Source organism: Zootermopsis nevadensis, unplaced genomic scaffold (assembly GCF_977971745.1).
Source record: "Zootermopsis nevadensis isolate Lab colony 2312 unplaced genomic scaffold, Znev_1.0 Znev_ptg000029l, whole genome shotgun sequence".
Lineage (NCBI taxonomy): Eukaryota > Metazoa > Arthropoda > Insecta > Blattodea > Termopsidae > Zootermopsis > Zootermopsis nevadensis.
The window spans coordinates 6,358,315-6,380,746 of record NW_028259161.1 but is presented as its reverse complement, the minus strand read 5'-3'; the positions used below and the strand labels follow the sequence as shown (position 1 = coordinate 6,380,746).

Sequence of the window (22,432 nt, the reverse complement as noted above, 5' to 3'; positions counted from 1 at the left end):
ACGTTCCTCTTCTGTTTATTCAGGCTGTACACACAATCCTAATCCTGTAACCCATTATAGAATGGCTATTACTCGGTGTTGTCATCCTGCGAGGATTGGTGTATTGCTTCAATCTATTTCGTCATCTTAAATTTCACATATATATAAAGACTAGCTGGGTGCCCGCAGTGTTACTTTGGAGAAATTATTATTCCTAAACCTAATAATATCTGTCTTTACAGTATCATTTAAAGTAATTAGTTTCTTACGTGTACATATAAATAGCAGATGGGCCCAATTTACTTCTGTGGTTAGTAGCACCATACAGTTGTTGAATTCTTAAAGTAACGTGGGAAATGCGATTAACGAATTGCACCTGAAAAGTTTCTGGATGTGAGCAACACATCTTAATTAATAAATTGGATTAATAAGCATTGACTGCGTCCTTACATACCATACTCTTAGACTACCTGGTACTTTAGCGTTCGCAACTCATAGTCCAAAATACCGCACTGGCAATTATATTATTTTCCTGCTTATATTTGTAATTAGATTGAGATGAGTAGAATCATCACTTGATGACGAATAAATATGTTTATTTATTTCGGCGTGTTCCCTCGGGTAGCGGCCCAGTGAATTGGCAACTTAACGTTCGCTTTGTCCTTCTGAATTTCAACCTTCTTTCTTTCACTAGGTCTTTCACAGACACAAACTTTCTCTTTCCCGAGTTTCGTCGTGTTTAGAGAGCGACGGCATTGATTATTATAAGTTTATTTGTCTTAAACGAAAGGATGGTGTCAAATGACGATCCGCTCTCATCAAGGTAGCATAGTAGCTTAATTAATTTCTTCGGAACTATTGTAAATGTGAGGTTTTATTAATTATAAGACTGAGAAACATTTGCCGTCAGGTTGTTAACTCGATCACGCGTTCTTGGCCAGGATGTGTGTAAAAATACAAGCGCATTGATTCAGTTGCGACGTCTCTTAAGGCGATAGTTGCTTGAAAACCGGTGTTTACACTGTATAAAACATGTTGCCCGCACGACATCTTGCAATATATCACTGCCGCATTGCGGTAAGCTGACTAATGGCTCTGTTGTTGTACTATACATCATTAGAATACATTATGGATATTTTAAAATCGCTTAAGGTTCAAGAAACAGAATTCTTATCATATTTAGTGTAGCGAACTAATTATTTAAGCCACATAATTAATAACATGAATGTTTTTTTTAATTCGGAGAGGTTATGTGGCGTTATGATAATATTTTATAACCATTTTATCTACCGAGCTATTGCTGTCTCCACGAACCCCTGATTCGAATCATGAATGTTCTTTCTACCCTACTATTTTCTTACCAAACTTAAGAAAATGAAATTTTACTTAATCGACGATTTTAAGTACGATCATGGCTGTTCTATCGAACATGTTAAACTATGGTAAAATTGAAGTTTCTTAAATTACTGAGCGAAGCTTTATCAACTGCTGGGTTAAATTTACTCTACATAGTTTAACTTTATTCATGCTGTCGCCTTCCCAGTGTACTACAATGAATTTCGATATTTAGGCATGTTCTTAATATCTCTTATTCAATATTTTTGCAAATATCCTCCACATCTGAAGCCTATCTCGGACAGTTGGCGAAGAGTTCCTCTCTATGCTACGGTTTGGGCGGAACTTTAATATTTTCCAAAATAAGAATTAAAAATTTTCACGAGTTTTATTAAACTATAAAAATTGCGGTTTTGAAAGCTCTAAAATATAAATACTTGATAGAGAAATGGATAGCAAATGAGTCCATTGTTCAAGCGACTATGTTGCTTTCTTTAACATGGTTCGATAATACCGATTACACTTAGTTGCGTGCGATGTTCTGATGACAGCTATAAACATGAAGAAACATATGCCTGGTTAATAGAATATTTTACATAGGCTTACTTTTTTACGGAAACTTTCGACATTTTAACATCAGCACTGAAATGAACAATTACATCATAAAATGTTCGTGTTTATTGTTTGCCTCTGCATCGCGACCAGCTTTTATGACTTTTACATTGCTTACACAATGGCTGTTTCAAAAATCGTGAAACTAACACATCACCCCACTAAAGACAACAATATTCATTTTGAATAACACGTGTTAGATGTATTGTAATAGTAAACACCAACGTGAACAGATGTTTCATGTTCCTTTGATGTCTCCGTACTCATTACACGTTTCCTATTGGAGGTGTAAAAAACTGATGTTCCTCGGTCTTGTATATTTCCGCAGTAATCAGTTGCCTGCAAATAATTTCCTCAGAGTTGAGTTGCAATTTTATCAGAAAAAGTCTGCAACAAGGTCGTATGTCACTTTTCATTCTTCTGCCAACTTCTAGATTTTATACGATTAATAATAAGAAATTATTTGACTGATGTAATCTTGACTAAGTCAAATTTCTACGGGAGTTAATTTAGCTTGACCTTTCAACGTCCCAACAATAAGATTTGAAGATTTCACGACGAATAAATGCACTAAAACTTTTGTGAACTACCATATTATCTGAATGTGGATAAGTTTATTTAGAAAAAAAATTAGTCGATTCGTAGAAACAAGATACAGAGTACTCCGTAATGATGAAGCGCAGAGTTGAATTAGGCCACCGAATGCAGTTCACAGGATTCGAAGATACTGGCCACAGCATCAGGCCATCTTGACATGGACCGACAGAAAGACGGCTACACGAGATGAAATAAATACCGGAGAAGACTTTATTCTAAGCCACGTACGTAACCCAATCATCAGGATTCTGAGGATTTGGGAGACGGGCACTGAAGCGAAGACTAGCGGCAGACAGAGGATAATTCTCCAGACTGAGCTGCAGAGAACGAGGGCAGGGCATCGTGGGTATGGGTGACCTCCACATCGATCAGGATAATGGATACCAGAAACGTTGGTTTTTGACTCAGTTATGACGTTGCTCATCGCATGATAGACATTGTTTTGCTTCGGAATTTTTGCAGCGGTAATATACGAAGGCCATTAAATCAAGGGTAAAATATTGGTGGGACATGTAGTACGAACGAGGGAGGTGAGAGATTTGTGTAAATTTATTTTGTTACTCATATTTACCTTCTTTAATATTATAATTTGTCATTATATCCAATAGAGTGCATCCTTTAATGTTTCTTAAAATTGAGTCCACCCCTCGCTGTTAAAATTCATGTTTAATTTCGATATGTGCTTTTCTGAAAAGGTTTTTCTTTACATCCACCTCGTATTAATCTACGGGCATTATACGAATGTTATCACCCCTTCACCTGCAGTGTGTGCTTCTACGCGACGCCAATGGTTACCCTGTATTCCAAAGCTAATTGGCAGCCATTACGGGCTGGACACTTGACCAGTGAGGGAGAGCTATAGAATTATAGACTTTAGAAACAAGTCATTTCGGGTTAGAGAGATTGATGTAAAAGTTCTTCCGGAGAAAAATGAGTTAACTTTTTTATGTCAGAATGTTGTGTTAGTGTGTGTGTGTGTGTGTGTGTGTCTTGATATATAAGGCAGCGCCTTGTAGACTGCCATAAAACGCCGAAACGAGTAATAAAAAATGTACGAAGGAAATGTAGCACTTAATAGCATTATAAGGCTCATGACGTGTTGGTAAAGTTAACTGTTGGTATTCTAGGTGAATTATGTATTTTTATTGTGATTACAATTAGAAGTGGTTACTCTGTAAGTGAGAGCAATAACTTCCCTGGAGCAATGCACATCCTATTAGTGACAAAACAGCACTTTATTAAATATCGCATAACCCCAAGGCTGCGTAATAGAACTGCAGACGCAAACTTAAATATCTTCATTTTCTGGTGTAGTAGTTAACCCTGACCAAGCAGTACTTTATAATGCCCTCGGTGCTAAGTTATGGAGGCTTCATCTGTGACCAGGCACTTCGCTGGTCTCGGATATTCTGGTTCAGTTTTTAACATCTCAGGAAACCCTAAAGCTGAAGGGCTGCAACGTCGGTGGAAAGCGTGACTGTGATTGCTGTGGTTTCCACTGTGCGGCGCTGTTGTCACCCGGAACAAAGACTCACATGAGATGCACGATAAGCAAGATTTTGTGACCCAGTAAATACATTTTATAATTGAAGACCTGGGAGCAGCAGTGTGCTAACCCGCTGAGAAAACGGAGATGAAGTTAAACAAACACTGCTGTTCTAATTTCAATTTTTAAGATTCCGAAAGACTTTTTTATTAGGTGAATTAAAATATATAAACGTACGTAAACAATGTATAAACACGGTGATAGAAACAAATGTGACTGTAAACATGAACAAGGTTTCTACTTCTGCGTCTACTGCACTAGGAAATTGTCTGACATGGGTTCGATTACGTATTGTAAGAATGCTGTTGTGCTAATAGTCGTTGGAGTTCATTGAGGAAACTTTTAGAGACTTTAAGAAATGGCGCACTAGGGAAAAGCAGTTGCAACTGATTATTTACGCACAGATAATTTGCATATATAAGTTAACAATTGAATAAAATCAAATTCAATAATTGAATTTGAAGGAAATACTATGTAGAGTTCTTGGAATGTGCTGGCTTGGAACATGTTCAGAATTCAGGTTGAGTATTTATTTTTTTATTTTCAACATGGTCCCTCAATGTATTTCTGTTGACTGAAATTTTATCTGCAATTGATATATAATTAGTCTCTATAGCCAATTCTCACTCTATCTATAAGTTCTATGTTTTTAACAAATTTCCATAATTTCAATTCGTCAGTGACTGTTATTACTTATTACTGGTCGTTGTGGATATTATAAATAACCTTTGTATTTTATTTGAAGAGAAGTATTTTTTTTATCTTTTCTAAGCGACTATTAGCTGTGATCCATAGAATTAGTTAAAAACTTCAGAAAACAAATTCTAGTTCCAGATTATTTATGAGTGATCCTTTACATAGTCGTAACGCTGTTATAAACATTTTCGCTGTATTGCTTTACTCTTCTATGCCGGCTATTCCAATTTTAAAACTTTTATGGCATGGAAAATTTCATTCTTCATAATGCTTCCATGTTATAAAGTCTTGATTGAATAGAATTAAGGTCACACTGGGGGAAATGGAGACTTGTGTGATTTTGTTTCTAGTCAGTTCACACAAAGTGAGGCGTCATTGTAACGTACAAGAAGGATCTTGATAAAGGATGCTATTGCAAGAGGGTATGAGTCAAAAATAGTTTACTACGTTTATATTAGGTCGTATAGCGCCACTTAATATTTTTTCTTGAAATACAGACATTGGTCGAATTAGGTGCTGTGACGATATTCAAACCGAATGCATTTGAGATGCGTTATAGAAACTTAGCCTTGTGAAGAGCAGATGTAACTGTTAGACATCATGAAGAAACTATAATTTTAAGCAAAATTTCAGCTTTAAATATTCTCCTGTCCGTATCGAACTATCTTCTATTACGTCTGGAGACTGATTTCATCGTATCGATCTAAGAATTGTTCTGCCGGAATTTTACTGTGTGAAGATTTGTTTATTCGAGAGTAAACAATCCAGACAAATGAGGAAATTGTTAAGTAACCAAAACGACAGGGACTGAAGAGGAGTCGTACCAAGATGAGAAGAATATGGAACACTTTCCTTGTTTCGTTCCTCCTCTGAGAGTTGAAGGGGCTAGTCCTCCTGAAAGCAATATCATTCCACAGACGCATCTCTTCCGGACAAGCGAGTGACTTGCCATTGTGAACCTTTCTGTTATGGTATCAGAACCGGGATTCTTCGACCAAAACCCTGTGTTCTTAAACGTCCAAATGTCTGTCTCTCGACTAATAACGTGGTTGCCTCTGTCGGGTCACCTGCAACGTCAGTGACGTTGCTGCCTTCCAGCTGCGTTCGTTCTGTTGTGATGATATTGCACCTCTGTTGTGAAAGAATTCGTCCTGAGGATGTAATGTGTGACAATAAAGTTAATGAGGCCGGTAGAGACATTCTTACAGATATTCCGCATTGAGAACAGAAAAGCGAGAAATTCAATTGACGTTCTTTGTGGTTTCATGCAGTTGCGACTGTACGCAATGTTCGAATAATACTGTTATTTGTTCTAGTGTGTGATATGTCTACTTCATATTTTATTCTGTTAGGTAGAATCCTGTATTGACATCATCTTATTTTTAAAATTTCACCACTTCTTTTTTTTTTACTATATTAAAGTGTTTGGTATCCTTTAACGATTCATTCTAAACAATCAACCAGTTTTATCTATAATTTATTTCCAGTAAATAAAAAAGTCTTATGTGAGATCTAGATTTCTCTATTTAATCTACTATTGTTCGGTCACTTACCGACACTAAGAATTTTATGTTATCCGGCGCTATTTAGTGTAAATATATTCCTAGCATTGCTTACACATGACTTTGGTTCAAGCCGTTAACATGTTATGGTAGTTCTGTAATGATGCAAGAGTAAATACCCTTCATTAAAAAAACAACAATGAACAGAGTTGACCGAAAACATCACAACATCGATAGATTATGTCTTTGTTTGAAACTTCAAATACCTGTGTTAGAGCCACTTCACCCCTGAACAGATTCCGCGTGACCTGCGCTCGTGAGGCATTCTGTCGTCAAAGCTCTGTGGCCTTGACTTGTCAGCGGAAGCTCATAGGCAGTAAACTGAAGTTTATGTAAGGTGGAGTCAGTAACAAGTTGAGCCACAGGGAATATGAGAGAGCTACCGACATGTCTCGAAATAAATGTCCTACTTTTTCGCAACATCTTGTCTGTCACTTTTAAAGTGACGTAGAATATAAAGAAGAAACTCATTGTAAGAAACTGGTACTGAAACGAAAAACGAAAACTGATTTGTTTTTTGATATTTTGCCGCTCGACCTTCTACTGTAGGAGAGAAATGGGAGCTACAGATTCTCATCCCACCCACTTTACCGTAAAAGGAGCACTTTCCCTCCTCCTTTTAAAGGGATGAATGCTTATGTGGGAGATGAGGATGCTTCCAGTTTTGTATAGCCTACGATGCTGTTCGTTTCTGGCATTTTGTATGAAGCCTGCCATGCAGTGCAGCTCAGGAGGTTTCTGCCGCAAAGCTACTGAAAGGCTTTCTTTTTCCTTCAACCGGAAACATCTCAACCCTTTTTTAAAATAAACTGTGCGAGCTTGTGAACCCTTTAGATGCTATTTCGTCTTTTGAATATACGTTACTCAAAGTTTTGTATTTTTTTTACTATTTTTTTGTTTAAAAAGGAACTGAGGAGTGATTTTGGCAGTGGTTTCCACTGCGTATCTGTACAGTAAGATGTGATCTATACGGAGAATTAGTAAACAAGAAATTTGTGTTCAATAATGTGGTTGTACCAGTGATACCAAACCAAAGAAGAGAGATCGCTTGTAGCCAGCATAATCCTGTAATACCCTAGTTCCGTTCATAATGAATTAGTATGGCCCAAGAAGGTTACTAAACTGCCAATAGACTTAGTGTTTATGTCTCTGTGAAATAAATGGATGGAAAGAAATGATGAATGGCGTTCGTTGAAATCGAGAGGAAATATAAAATAAATACGTGCTTTTCCTTAATAGATTTGTTTCTCTGAATTTCAGCACTGAGATCAAAAGAAGATATTATTTTCTGTCGTTTCACCGTGGTCTATTTGCTTGCAAACTACAGAACTTAAAATGATGCCTGAATCACAATTCTTTGATTTCCGTTTGGCTTTTAAAATGTTTTTTATTCTCTGTTGTATGTAAATATATTTTAATTTGGCTGTAACCTAATAGTTTCCGCAGCATACTTTTTAGTGTGGTTATTTTTATGCAAATAAAATATATGGAACACTATTTACAAAGTGATAAGCTTTGGATATCGTAGTCGGTACCTCAGATCATACGTGAATGCTAAATTCCACGGTGGATTTAGTAACGTGGATTTCTACAACATTTGCATCAGCAGCACTTTATACAACGAAAGCTAAATAGCAAAAGACTTGTTTGAAAAATCTGTGTACTCCAGACTGGAGTACGCCCTCACACTCGTGTTCTTTTGAGCAGCATCTTGAAAGCCAAAGGCAAACGCCATTTCTCATTCGTATTTTTCCGCCATATAAACAGCGTTTCTTGAATCATGCTAATGTGTAACGTCATTCCTGTTGTTATCTGCATTATAGTTTTTACACGTGTATCAGTGAATTTAAAAAGTCGTCTTCTAAACGACGTACCAGATTTTAACGAATCAAGGGCTTTAAATCTGTTGTGTTTCTTTTCTGAAGACTGTCCTGCATTCTCATCTGACGTGAAGTTAAGTCCTTGGTTTTTTAAACCATCCGTTGGTATTGATTATCTTGAACAGGTACTTAACACTAAAACTTTGGAAATCGTTATTTTTGTTAGAATTGCAATAGTCTTAGGAAGTAGAATGACAACTCAGTTAAATTATGATCACATTAAAGTTATACAAGGGGGCAAAATTTGACATAGAAGTTCTTCATCTTACTTCTCAAGACAATACCTTATGTATTACAAAATTAGATGGGTAAATATGTACAAGATGTGAAACAGCTGCAGTAAACGTGGTTAAACTGCATGACTTGCTTGTCATTAATGCATTAATTGGCACAGTGAGTTAATTACACTTACCGGAGGCTACAGTACATATATGGCTCTAACAGTTGTGAGACAGTGTAGCATTAGGCATTAACTACATCAGCTGGCAATTTCTGTCCGGTTCGCCCTAGGGACACGTACATATTCCATTTACATTGAAAGAGTATGGATGCTTCTGACAGCTGGAGTATGAGGGACTGTACGGAGTGAACAGATACCCTGAGGGTGCAGCGTATTCCTGTGATCTTGTGTGGACACAGTGACCAGTGATTGGCAGACACGGAATGGGATTTCGGATTACCTCTCTCTCCCCTTACAAATGGACATTTTTCCCCTCTTCTGCTGAGCTTACTTCAGTGTTTTGGGGTTGTGGCGTAGGAGGTGGAGATCACAACTCGTTGTGTCCTCTTTCAAATCCTATTTAGACAAGTTTATGAAGCCCAGTTATTATAATTATAGGTGTTAAATATTGTAGCCTCCTTTATTGGACAGTAACGTGCGAATTATAACGTCTGAGAATCAATGAACATTTAATTGAAGGGACAAAAATAAATAATTACTAATCAAGCAAACAATGGAGGTATAAACAAGGAAACAGAAGAAAAATAGTGAGATTCCAGGTTCTCACGGTGGCAACTATGAAGATAGCTGTCGTCTGGATTGTTGCGCCGCTTAGTTAGCGACGTTTCAGAGATGCTTTCTGCCTCCATCATTATGTAGGCCTGCAGCCCAACACAAATAGAACAAACAGAAATATAAAAACAATTAGATGAATGCAGATTTATTTGTAAAAGTTTTTCAGTATTGCATGGTTATTTTTTTGGCCATCGTTGTAACACCTCCTGCAATATTTGGCATAGACTACTTGCTTAACAAACGAGGACGAGAAGTTGCAACACTGTCGCGGCGACTTCTCGCAAATACACTTCTGAATTTTATATTCGTATACTGCACGTGGCACAATCACATGTGTCGTACTTGGGAAGTGAGCGTGAAAATTATTTTATACGTCTCTTTATTGTTTAAACGTCGCAATTCTGCCGTTAAATGCTTTTAAATTATTCCGTTAAGAGATATGCTATTTAAGAATTTAACGTATTTCTCCAAAACCTTCCGCTGAATATACTATTTCTGGCGTGGGTTCTGGTAGCATGAACGTTTCTGAAAGTTATAAATCATACTGTGACTTAAATAAGTTCCTTGTGGTAGTATATTTCATGCACTCTTCTTAATGGACCGACTTTGGCGTTTCAGTGGCGAATGCTTTTAGTATCAAATAATCCCTTGCTACATTCTTTATAAGAATTTTTCTCACAAGGGAGCACATAAAACTTTATACGATGCGGAGTGCCTTGGGCTGTTTAGCTTTGCTTGTGAATTTAGACATGGCGCGTGCCTTCAGAAAATTCCTGTACTGAACCCCGACGCAATAAGTAGGTCATAATGAACTGGCGGTTTTCAAGTCACTCAAATATGATGTTTAACTTGCAGACAGTTTACCAGGTCGTATCCGATGTGTCGCTAAGATTCGAACGTGGCACGCTTTTGAATTTGTTTTATACTCTAGACCAGAGGTTCCTAAACTTTTATACCTTGAGCTCCTCTTAAAACATTTTATAAATTTCACGCCCTCCTTCCAGAACAAGTGCAAGCAAACAGATTTGACATAAAATTTAGCTATGAGTATACAGCACTATAAGACAACTAAAAATGCCTCAACCAAGCAAAGGATGTTAAAAATGTTTCTCCATATTTCGTTAAAAAAAGTTTTTCATACAAACAACACCCCCCCCCCCCCTCCAGGGGGAACGCCCCACACTTCGAGAGCCTCTGCTCTAGACCATTCAGTTCATCTGTCGAAGTTTCTCACTTTATACCCCTATAAATGCCCAACTGATTGTGTCCCCGAAGAAACTTTATCTATATATCAGTCTTTCGAACGCTCAAATAAAATTACATTTAATTTACAAAATTATATTTACATATTATGCGACATAATACAATATAAGCCTCGTTTAGATGTTTTAATTGTATGTATTTTTTTTAAAACTGGTATATACGAGTAAGTAATGAGGAAACTGCAAAAATCTAATTATCCCTGTAAGTGGTCATGGGTCATTTCTATTGTACTGCTATTATATCTTTCTATTTCATCGTAATCAAGATACACTCTTCGCCGAATAATATTAGGTTGTCGAATGATTCAGAATGAGATGAACGGAATATGTACCACATATGGAAGAAAGAGAAAGAAACACAGAATTTTATGTGAAAACATAAATATAAGAAACTGAGGAATAAATGGGGGGAAATCATTAATACGAATCTTAAAATAAATGAGGATATGCGTGTGTGGATTGGATTCGTGTGACTCAAGATATGAACCGATGGCGGGCTGTTGTGGACAGCGTAATGATACTTCAGGTTCCGTGAGAAGAAGGTACTTTTTGACTAGATAAGCGAATATTAGCTTATCAATTGGAACTCTCGTCTATGGATTCAATTACAGATCATTCACATCGTTATCAGTGAGATATTTATGAGTACCATGATTAGCCTATGTTACCTTCCAATTTGTTTCCTATTGTACTTAAACACACGCCCATAAATATGTAGTTGTTCTTTTCCCGAACTTCTTGTTGTCAAAGCTGGCATTACATTACGCTGCAGACAATTGTGGAGCTTGGTATCTCGTGGAGGACTAATCTGACAGCGTCTGTCCATCTCCCGACTGCAGGGTCGTTTGAAATTGGATTGCCATCTCGCTCCTGATTTCCACCACACAACTGTCCGATGTAATGCCAAATTGAATGGCCTCCTTATCTGTGCCCACAGTCTCATGAACAGTTTGTTCGAATAGTGGGTTCTACTGATATTAGTAAATCTTGAGAAATTTGTTAACCGTTTAAAGCCCAGCTGTAACTACACGTCCCTTTCGCTTTAAAATCAAGGAACTCTGCATTTTTCCCCTTAGAATGCATTTATGGATTCCGTATAATTTTAAGAATACATTGGGACTATTTCTCTATTACATCTACTTTAAATTGTTCCGTTATGTTAGTTTATGTTAATATTCTAGGTTCTAAAATAACTACTGATGTTTTTGTTCCTAATAGTTCCCCATTTATATAAGTAAATACACTGTAAAGGTAAATTTCGTTTTATTGAAATTCTCATATACTGTATTTACGTAAAATACACTGCATCTCCCAGCATCATGAAGTTTTCTACTGAAATGTTGGCCAGATTTACATGAATCTCATTCACACGCAGAAAACCGCTGTTAGGTAATAACATTCATATATTCCTTGCTGACGTATGAGCTGCTGACATACGGTCGTGTGAAAGTTGCTTGCCAGCATCTCATGAGTTCTTTGGTATCAAAATCTCTCCCGAGGGAACACACTTTGAGGAAGTGACTTTATTGTCGCACAGCTAACCCTTTCATATTTATAAATTATTTATTCCCTTGTGGCGCTGAATCCCGCCCACCCCTTCGATCACAGCACCTTGTTACCACTGTGATGACATGTAGGTCGATAACACTGCAGAAACTCTGGGGTAGAAGTTCCAGCTCCTGGCAACCTCTTATATATTATCGAATTTATTAAACCACCTGAAAGCAAAGATTTCACGACGATGCATCCTGTCGTGTCATGACCATACTCAAGCACAAGCAGGACTAACAGATGAACGACCAGACCATCACAAACAGCGAATAGAAGCAGAGGTGACGTGATTTTGAATGGGAAATGGATGGAGGGAACCCTCCAATGAAGAACCAAAGGAAACACCGGAACACACATGAAGCGTACTGAGGATAATATACTACAGATAATACTGATATTATTTTGGACCTTGACCATCGTCCTATATTTTACAGATAGAGCACTTTGCTTAGGTTACTGGATGTGCTTCCTTCTTCAGGTGACGTATACCTACTCGGATGGGTCCACTAGTGATGGCTAATCTCATCCAGTGTGTAGGTAGGCTGTAGGCCTACATCACGTGAAAATGGGATCGGATCCGTTTCCTGAAGTGTAGTGTTCTCTTTGTAGAAAAAAGGCTGATGGACAAAGCCCCCAAAAATTATCAGTACCAACTAACGTTATGAAAAGCTAACACGAGATGATGTGCTCCTCGTACCAAGACGACCTGACGCCATATTAGCTGTTTCACATCTTATTTTGAGTACTGATTTTAAGGAAAATTTGTGTAAATTTATTGTCTTTACAGTTTAGTGGTGTATGTTTTGGGACTGTAGAATAATTTATGCTCAGGACGTGCCGGTTATAATGTAGGTGATATTATGAATTATAAAGGAAAACCTTAAAGCAACAAGTTACTTGTGAGATATAGGTTTGATGAAAACGTAATATTAAAATGATCTTGTAGGATTAGCTTTTGAGGATGTGGACTGGATCCGCCAGGCTCTGGGCAGAGGTCAGTGGCTGGAAAATTGACTAGTTGAGCGATTATCGGCTTGTCAAAAAGGACACTGCTTCACGGGAGTTAGTAAAACAGATTTAACAGAAACATCTTTAGTAGTTTTCTTAGTGAAACGTTATTCATAGACTCCTACGTGAATTAACTGCATTCTGATAAAAACTCACTACAAAATGAGAAATAAAGGATAGGGGTTTGGTAAAGGTGATTATACACTTTGGCACTCTCTGTTAATTCAGTTTTTTGTAACTGTATAACATCTAAATTAGTACAATTAAATTTAATAACATTGCTCCTAGTTGCAAGTAAAAACAACAGCAAACATCACAGACGGCGTAACAAAACTGTGAATAAGTGCCTTTAAAAACGAAACACAGAACAGACTTCAGGAACAGTTGATAATTTATATTGTTTTAAATACTGTTAAGATGGTACCTGAGTTACACTGTAGGAACTTGAATATTGTCAGCATGTCACTGGTATGATGGTCGCGTTTGGTCTTTAAGGGCGACATCTTGGCATTTATTATTTACATAGTGTTCTGTCTGACGACAGGTCCATATGAACAGGATCCTTCCATCCTTTTCTCGGACTGGGACCTGTTCATATACGTTCTTGGCAGATGATCCAGAAGTGGTTTGCCATTGCCTTCTTCTGTGTGTGTGTGTGTGAATGGAGTAATTGTTGGGATGCCACGGAGAAACCGGGGAAGCCCCGGAGGGAAACTCCGTGTTGCCTAGACCACGGCCTTGCCCAACATAAGTTATAAATTCGGGTACCGGGAATCGAACCCGAGACCCCAGGATTACAAGGCCAGCGTTCTAACCGCTAGACCACCGTGGCGGTCCTACATTGGCATTAAACAATAAGAAATGAGAGAAGGACTGGGGCAGCAGAGAGGCATGTCTGCTTGGCTCGTGGTGTTTCGCTACCACAAGCGTCATTTACCTTATAGCAAGAAGCGTAACAGAGATAATAACACGCTGCGTCCGCCTGAGGCATAAATCATGAAAACAACAACGCAACGTAAAGCGCTCCACTCGGTAAAACATAGAGGGAGTCTTCTAGCGACGAGATTTAGTGTCCTTATTCCGGAGTCCACAAGATGTTCGGTCAGCCGGCTGGAAAATGGCTACCATCGGTTTAGTCCCTTGGGAGAACATTGGTGCTGGAGATAGGTACATTATTTATTTTTTATTATTATTATTTATGTGGCCCCACCCTAACTATGGTTCCAGCCAAGTGAATCCGTCGTCTCACATTGTGACTTATCTTCTGCTGACCAACAGCGGTCCACAATGCAGGGCTTAGTTTGCAGATTAGCTCGCTTTACGCGTTACATAACTTCAAGTGTCGGTATATTTAACAATAACATGGATGCATTTCGTTAAATTGTTACCTTGAATGTGACTGGGATGTTGTTATCCGTTCGTCGATTTGGGGTCATACCCTCTTGATCCAGTATGGATGAAGCTTACATACATTTTTATTTATCACTTTTTGTGCTAATTATAAATTTCACTGAAGTGGTTGAATTATTTGGCATAAATAGGAGAAAGTAAGATAAAACTGAGAAAATCATTAAGGGCCTTAGGGATTTTTACTCATAACGAGACATTTGGATGATGATAAGACGCATACACAATTCCCTCCAGTTGTACCGCAAGATAACTTTAAATATAGTGCGTCGTCAAAGGGTTTAGAAGCCCTAAATGAAGGAGATTGTTTGGAATATCTAGGCGTAGATGGGAGGGTTAAAGGTGTTTTCTTACCTGTAGCTCATTGGAACCTCAATTCTGCACACAAATTTTACTTCTGTTTTAATTAACTTGACGACTCCATATGCAGCGAACTGTTGGAATTATTGCACCTATGTATGGAAACTGGATGAATTTCTCTTATATGGACTTACATAAATTTGAAATATTCCTGCAGGCCCGCTTTTCCAAATTCGCAAAGATTTAATACCGATGTTTAACGATACAATTGCACGAGCCATAACAAAATTGAAGATTCACATCTTCAAAAGTTGGAGCAGAACTGGAAGAGTTTGTATGATTTTATAATTATATTATGATTCGTGTACTCCGTAATCTGTGAGAAATGGAATGAATTTATTGGTTTTAATTTAATAAACTCTTCTCTGTGTATTTTATTAAAGACGTTTCCTACTGTCTATTTCTTTGTCTATTCTCGTAACAATTTATTTCAAATTATCTCATCTATCGCACTAATTCTTGTGCTGTCTTCTTTGTCTTTAACGAGCTGATGACGCCACAACTCGGTGATTTATCACAGACAAAGTTTCCCTGACAGGGATGTGCACTTCTCGACCGCCCCATTTTCCTCCCACAAGCCCTATCCATACAAAATCCTACCGTGAACATTACGTTCACAACTAAAACCACTTTCACCCCTTCTACCCTCCTAGCAGAAACTTTGAAACTTACTCCCGCGATTCAATAATCAATTGGAAATCAGAATACAAGTTTCCTTAAGATAATTTGAGGCAGTTCTGTAGAATAGCTTTGCTCTGTACAATTTCCTCAAATTTTTATTATGACTTACGAGTAAGAAGACATAAATGGTGAAATGAAGGAAGTAAGCTGTGGATTGACGAATAGAGTTGGCGATGGATTTTTCAATCGCACTTTAACACTTATGGATTTTTTAAAGCTGTGATAAAACCGAAGACGTAGGAAAATGTAGAGAATGTAAAGTGCGCAGGGCGCAATGACGGAATTAAGCAGTAATGTCAAGCCTGCAGCTGCTGTGTGAGGCAGTTACGCTAGTGCTCAAAATTACATCTGAAGATCATGAATGTTGAATGGATAAATGTTGGTCGCGCTTGGCATATTTTAAGGTTTAATGTGAGAATTCAGCTGAGGAGACAGGGAGAGAGAGAAAAGTTCATTCACGATACTCACTCTTCGGACTAAGATTGGAAGTAGAACGTCCTGAATTTGAAAACGCCACTACTCCATTGTGTAGAGCGATTCATCTTTTCATAAAATTATGCATATTCTGTAAAAATTCCCTTCCATTAAAATTAACTACATTTCATACTAGAATTATTTGTCTCTTCACTGCGGCTTAAAAACTCTTTTAAAGTCGAACATAATGCGGTTTTAATGCAATAAAAGTTTCTTTTCAATACATCGCGCGATAAATTATATTACTTTAACATCTAATTGTAATTATGTATAAAATATATTGTGCAATATGGTTTTAATACATTGATATTTATAAGACCTTCGTGAAAACCCAGAGGGCGTTATCTGTGCCAGTGAACCGCCGCCAACTGTCGCTTTTGTGCCCCAATAACCTCATTTCGGCCTCGCAGTCTGTTTGTTTATCGGGTGTAACGCCTGTCGTATCGCAGGTTGAGAGGTCCTTTCAAGAACCAGAAATTGGGACGAGTGTTGTTATCAAGACGGCTATATTGATTGCTGCATGGGATCTGCAGTGGTGTGTCTAACTTTACTTTAAGGCTTGTTTACTTTGCGCCGTCGCTGTATGGTCTTAGCGGGGGGGGGGGGGGACGTAGTCAAACAGACAGTGATATTACGTCGTCATAAGCCTCACTTTTCTTATAACACAAAAGGAAAATTAGGAAAATTGAATCCGTCGAAACACTATTCAAAATTAATCGCAATGTTCTCACTGCGATTAATATGTCGACATGGTTCTTTAGGCTGAAGACGGAAATAATATGTTTCTCCCCTCCGAAATATAGGTATTTATCTACGAGTCCACAAGATTTCACATCTCAGAAAACATCTGTTATTCAAAATGTCCACAACAAACACACGTCAGACATTGTGGTTGTAGTAATTAGCACTCACTCCTGCTTCGCTTTCTGAGGGTCTTCGAATTGACTGCCGGTGGAAGATCACCTAATCCACTTTATTTTTCTTTCGTGTGCCCTTGTCTCTACACAAATTTCTTGATAGTAACATCATTACTTAAAGTTTTAGTTTAGTTCCATATTTTTCTTAATTTACCAATAGTACAGTCGTGTATTCGGGACGTCCCGGGTTCAAATCTCGGTCCGGAGACCAGTTGGTCTGACAGGTCTTTCGTGGATTTCCTCAGTCCCTCCAGGCAAATTTCGGGACAGTACCTTAAATTAGGCCATGACCGCTTCCTTTCACATCCTTTCCAATTAATTATTCACTATCATCCTCTCGTTCGACGTTGTATAATCTGAGTTACTGAAAGTGTGTCGTTATATAAGCTATAAATAAATAAGCACAGTCAACTTGTCACTTCCACTTCGACCCAAATGATTCAGGGTCAATAATTGAACCTGAATGTAAATGCTCTTTACCGAAAAGAATCTTCAGAAAGACCCTTCAGTTAGGAACAATTACATTTTGAAGTGTACTAGATTTAACTTACGTGAAACTGCAGTCCTTTGTCACTACTTTACAACAGCAATACGAAATTTAATCGTAGTAGGTTCAGTGAGAGTGGTCTTAGACTGAACTGCGGACAGACAGATGCAGGTGTTAATGGGAGAAAGAAAACTAATGTGACCATTGTACCACTCAGTCGAGACTGCTGCTTCGTTGGGTCTCATTAGTACCAGCAGCCTTCAGCAAGTAGAAAACACCATTTGAAAAGGTGGCATGGGATTTTTTTATATCTGCTAGATTATTTAAGGAAGCTTTTCAACTGTGTAGTTTATATAATGTCACACGAGAGGAAAATTATGGATGATGAGATTGGAAGGGCGTGGAAAATAAGTGTGTGGGAATGTACGAAGTAGACTGTTGATGTTAATGAGATATTTAAGGGTAATTGTAGTTCGTGATTGCTATCAAAGCTTACTTTTACTTTCTAGACTTCTCAAATTCATGCATTTGGAAATAGTTATGTTTATATCAGAGTCATACGTTAAATACAAACACACATTTGCCACGCTTAGCGAAATTAAAATTGTGTTATTTCTTGGCAGACGCAAGGTTGTTAAATACAAGCCTCAGTTTTCTATTTTAACTTTTAGTTAACAGAAAATGTAAAAACATCTACGTGAAATATTACATTTTATGAACATTTTAAATCTGTGCAGAAATTAAAAGCCAATCCAGCTCCCTTCAGTTTCCACACGAGCTTTTTCTTATCCCTGGTTCACTCGACGAATATCTATACACTCTCTTCAGTGGTAAGGCAAGTTATGTACTCTTTACCATTAAACATTTTACACACATCCTATCAAAAGGCTGTTATAATGAAATGATCTGCAAAGTAATGCTGTTCATACCGAGTACTTAAAATAATTCAGTTTGTATTTGCAATATGATAATCAAGTGAACGATCAATAGACACACGTAGTTCTCCAAGAACACTATTTATTCTGATAGTTTGGGGAAGCATTTATTTCTTCTTAGGTTTCCGAGGGAACAAGATTTCCTTATCAGTGTAGTGGATGTCCGATTGTGTCATCCTCGATTGTGACACCGCGTAGTCGTGTGGGTGGCTATCAGAATTTATAAAACACTTGCTGCCTCAATCTTTGTGGTGTAATATTTTTAATTATGCTACGGCTCGATGTAGGATAGGAATTCTAGCCATAATTCCTAGAGCCATGTGACCTAACACAAAGCAATAGAAATTTGTGGGACCTATAACAACTTTACTTATATCAATACAGTAGGATAAACTTTTGTTTCTTTGAGTAGATTGCAGCTGCCTCTTGCCTATGGGTAATATATTTATAAAAACCAGTGGGGGAAAAATTGAGAACGCCAGTCAATAAAATAGGGTGATAGAAGCGATCCCTCCCTCTGGTAATAAGACGAAATCCTGCTCTGTGATGCATGGGATGCGTCCCACACGTCTACACATCTCTGGAGACTCATTGTACAACCCCGTGTTATAAACAAGGCTCAGGTACTTTAGGGCGGAAGAGTCGAAGAATTTCACTGAAAGCTGACATCAGACGGCGTTGTGAGACACAGGGCCACCGTCGGTAGAAAATGATCTTGCCGAACTGAGTGCATTACTCAGTGACAGACTTTGCGGGAATGGTTTCTGCCAGTGAGAACAACTCCAGGATAAGTTCTCATGAGTTTTAATGATAATTCGGCCGACTGACTGAGTGTCAGTCTGCCGAATAATGTATTTTTATTATTGTCAGCATCAATTTGCATTCTCGTCATAACACTTCTTCTGAAACGTGGTTCTGATGACTCCGTCCGGACCACCTGTTGAGACAGTGAATGTGGTCATTGTGAGAACTTGAAATTTACCTTGTTGGCTGCCCATGGCGTTCCACGAAACTGCACCTGCAAACAAGGTCTCCTTTCGCAAAGAGAAAGTCTATTTAACATTACACCCGACAGTTGTATTAAGTGACCACATAATTTGTTAGAATATTTTGAATACGGTCATAGGGTCTCGACATTTTCCAATAATGATATTTTGCCTAGGTTACTTCCGCCAGTCTTCAAATTATGCTTAGGATCTCAACTGGAAATTCTGTTTGTTTAGTTTGAAAGCTGCTTTGCATTTAGTTTCACTGTTGCACTAGCTTTGAAGCTATAATAATACCAGTTTTCTTCTAATGATAATGCTAACAATAATTCATTCAGAATTATAATGTGAGGGGCGCACGATAAGCACAAAGTGCTTTACGATAAATATTTACAGTTTACATGAGTACAAAAAGCATATTAAATGTGTTGAGTTCGTAGCATACAGAAAGGCCTTTTTTCAAGTGTCATAGAATATTTTAATTTAAAAATGTACGTTCTGTCGAGGAGGTTCTATTGCCAGTGATTTATTAGGTTGAATGTGGAACCTCCTTTCTATTTATAATATTGTTTATATCTCCTACATTAGATGGAACTAGTTGGTAGGCTAATACAGATTCCTTAGTAGTTATATTAATGTTGATTTGTTTTATTTGTTTAATGATACATTTTTAGTTGTACAGAAGGACGTGATGTTTACGAACGACGAGTCAAGAAATGTGTAAAGAACGTGTTTGCGACTTTCTTTAGGATATTATCTATCACAAATGGTATTAGTCTAGATATCTGGTCTCTGCACCGAGATTCGAACCTGAGACCTCCCGAATACGAAATTGGAGTGTTAACCATAAAGCTAACTATTTTATTTTTAACTATAAAATATTAATGCATTCATTTATAAAACTGTCATTAATAACTGGTAGGAAAGGCTAGAATTTTTATGTTAATATTAGTTTCTTCAAATTATTTTAAAAACATTTGACTACAGAAAATTGTAACTTACACGTGGCATAAAATGTTTACCTAATCTAGATTTATGAGCTCCTTCTGGAACATTTATTCAATTATTGTATGTATGTGTGGTGTATGAGTTCAAGTAAAAGGTAATCTAGTTAGCTGATGAGAGTTAAAATTCATACTATTTGAATTTTGTCTTCTCATATTATATACAGACGTAATTAAAATCTCTACATGTTTATAAGTGTTAAAATTACGACAAATTAGCAGCCAGACAGGCGTGTATGGACTTGCTAATTATCTGACAGATAAACAAGAATGTTTATAGTAATGTATAGTAACTAGTTAACTGGTCTTCTCTGAGACTTACGAAGACATATACAATAATTTGTTCACTTCAATATGGGAGCTTTCGCGTGGTGTAAAGAATGCTGCTCAGTAGTTTGGAAACGCAGTCACAAAAACCTTACATGAGAGTCCTTCCTAAATGTTACACTCCAGCTGGAATGCAGAAGAAAAGCACACAAAACTTATTCACGTATCCTGAAGTATAAAAACTAACACTAAGAATAATACTATAGAATTTTATGTTCTGATTTGTTTATTGAAATAAAATACCCGTCCCAAATAATATAAATTTTATATTAATTATCCTAGCCCCTCAGATATAATCCTACCAGTACCGCATGAGTTTACAGAGTGTAAAGGAAGTTCTGAATGAACTCTAAATATCCTAAAGGAAATGGCATTACTAATGCATCATTTTCGCTGTGTGGAAACTGTCTACACTATTAGCAGAAGTAAAACGAAAACGACAAAATCTTGAGTTGATTAATCTATATTCGATGGTTTGCTCTTCAAAAACATCCTCGTTTAGGGTTGATAAGTTTGGTTCAGTGAAAACACTCAATATGGGTGAAGAATCATACGGTAAACACACTTCACTTTATGCAATTTTAGGTTTTCGCGGCGGTTAGCACAAAGGTGGCTGACTTCTGGGCTGTAGCGCCGTGTAGACTGGTGGAAGTTTACCGACGTTTCAGAGGTCCTTGCTGCCTCCATCATTAGGGCCCTACAACACACAAGACAGTCATCTTCGCACTTCACTTCAGTTCTTCATGGAAGGATCCATACATATTCGGTTGATTTTTGCTAAGCATGAGGGAGTCTTCCAACTCGTAAAAATGCATTCCATAATATTCGTATTTTCCTTTCAGTAACCCTACACCAAGTGAAGCCCACCGGGAACAATCAGACATTTATACTTAGTCTCACCGATTGTTTAATTTCTTTCCGTGATAACAATACAAAGAAAGTACAAACCAAAAGGGGTAATAATTTTATCTGTCCTTCTCTTATCGTCCACATATGTAATATTTGCAACACTACATTATTTTCTTGTATTTTAATTCGTTTTAATAAAGTAACACGTGTATTTTGTTTTAATTAAGTAACTTGTTAGCGAGAGGTGATAAAGACTGAAATATGTTATCCATAAATTAATATCACGGAAATGTTTCAAATTGTTTGCAGACACCTTGTGTTCGAAGCTGTCATTTCTTAACATCTTCATTCATATCTGAAGTTCGTGTTCTTGGTGTGGGTTTGAGGCTTGGAGGCGCGTTGTACCCCGTCATTACAACCCGTCGAGCGGGTCTCTCGTGTGAGAGACGGCCTAATCAAGTTCCTCCCTATCGATGATACTCGCAGGCCCGCCCGCAGCGATTCGATTTGCGTGAGGTCCACAAAGAGTCATCGAGCAGGAATGAAGACGTTCGTATCGCGAATAACGCTGGCAAAAAATTTCACCTCGCCATTGTTTTGTTGACCGCAGAGAACGGCTAATCGCACACCGGTGTTGCCAGGGAGTGTCTTCACGTGATTTAGACTCATATATCGGTTTGAAAGATCGCACGTTGTTTAACGACACCGTTTCGTTGTGGTGAGTTATGTGGCGTTAAATGAGATGTGAAGAACTTGTATTCGAAAGGTACCAGTCCCAGCTGCACTCACTGAGCTTGCTAGAGTTTTAATCGATTTCTCTCTGAAAATTTGAATATAGTATTACCGCGCATGTGATACAGACCTACAAGTAGTAATGAAAGATATATGAGAATTCTATTACAGACTGATATAAATTTAGAGGTCATTAATAACTTCACGGCTTAGCCAATTCAGTCTGTCCC

The 22,432-nt window shown here is 37.7% G+C and overlaps 1 protein-coding gene across 5 annotated transcripts in view; it reads left to right on the top strand.

The window, feature by feature from the left end:
• Window positions 1-22,432, top strand: part of LOC110836161 (uncharacterized) — a 312,398-nt gene that overhangs the window by 74,536 nt on the left and 215,430 nt on the right. The window lies entirely within an intron of this gene.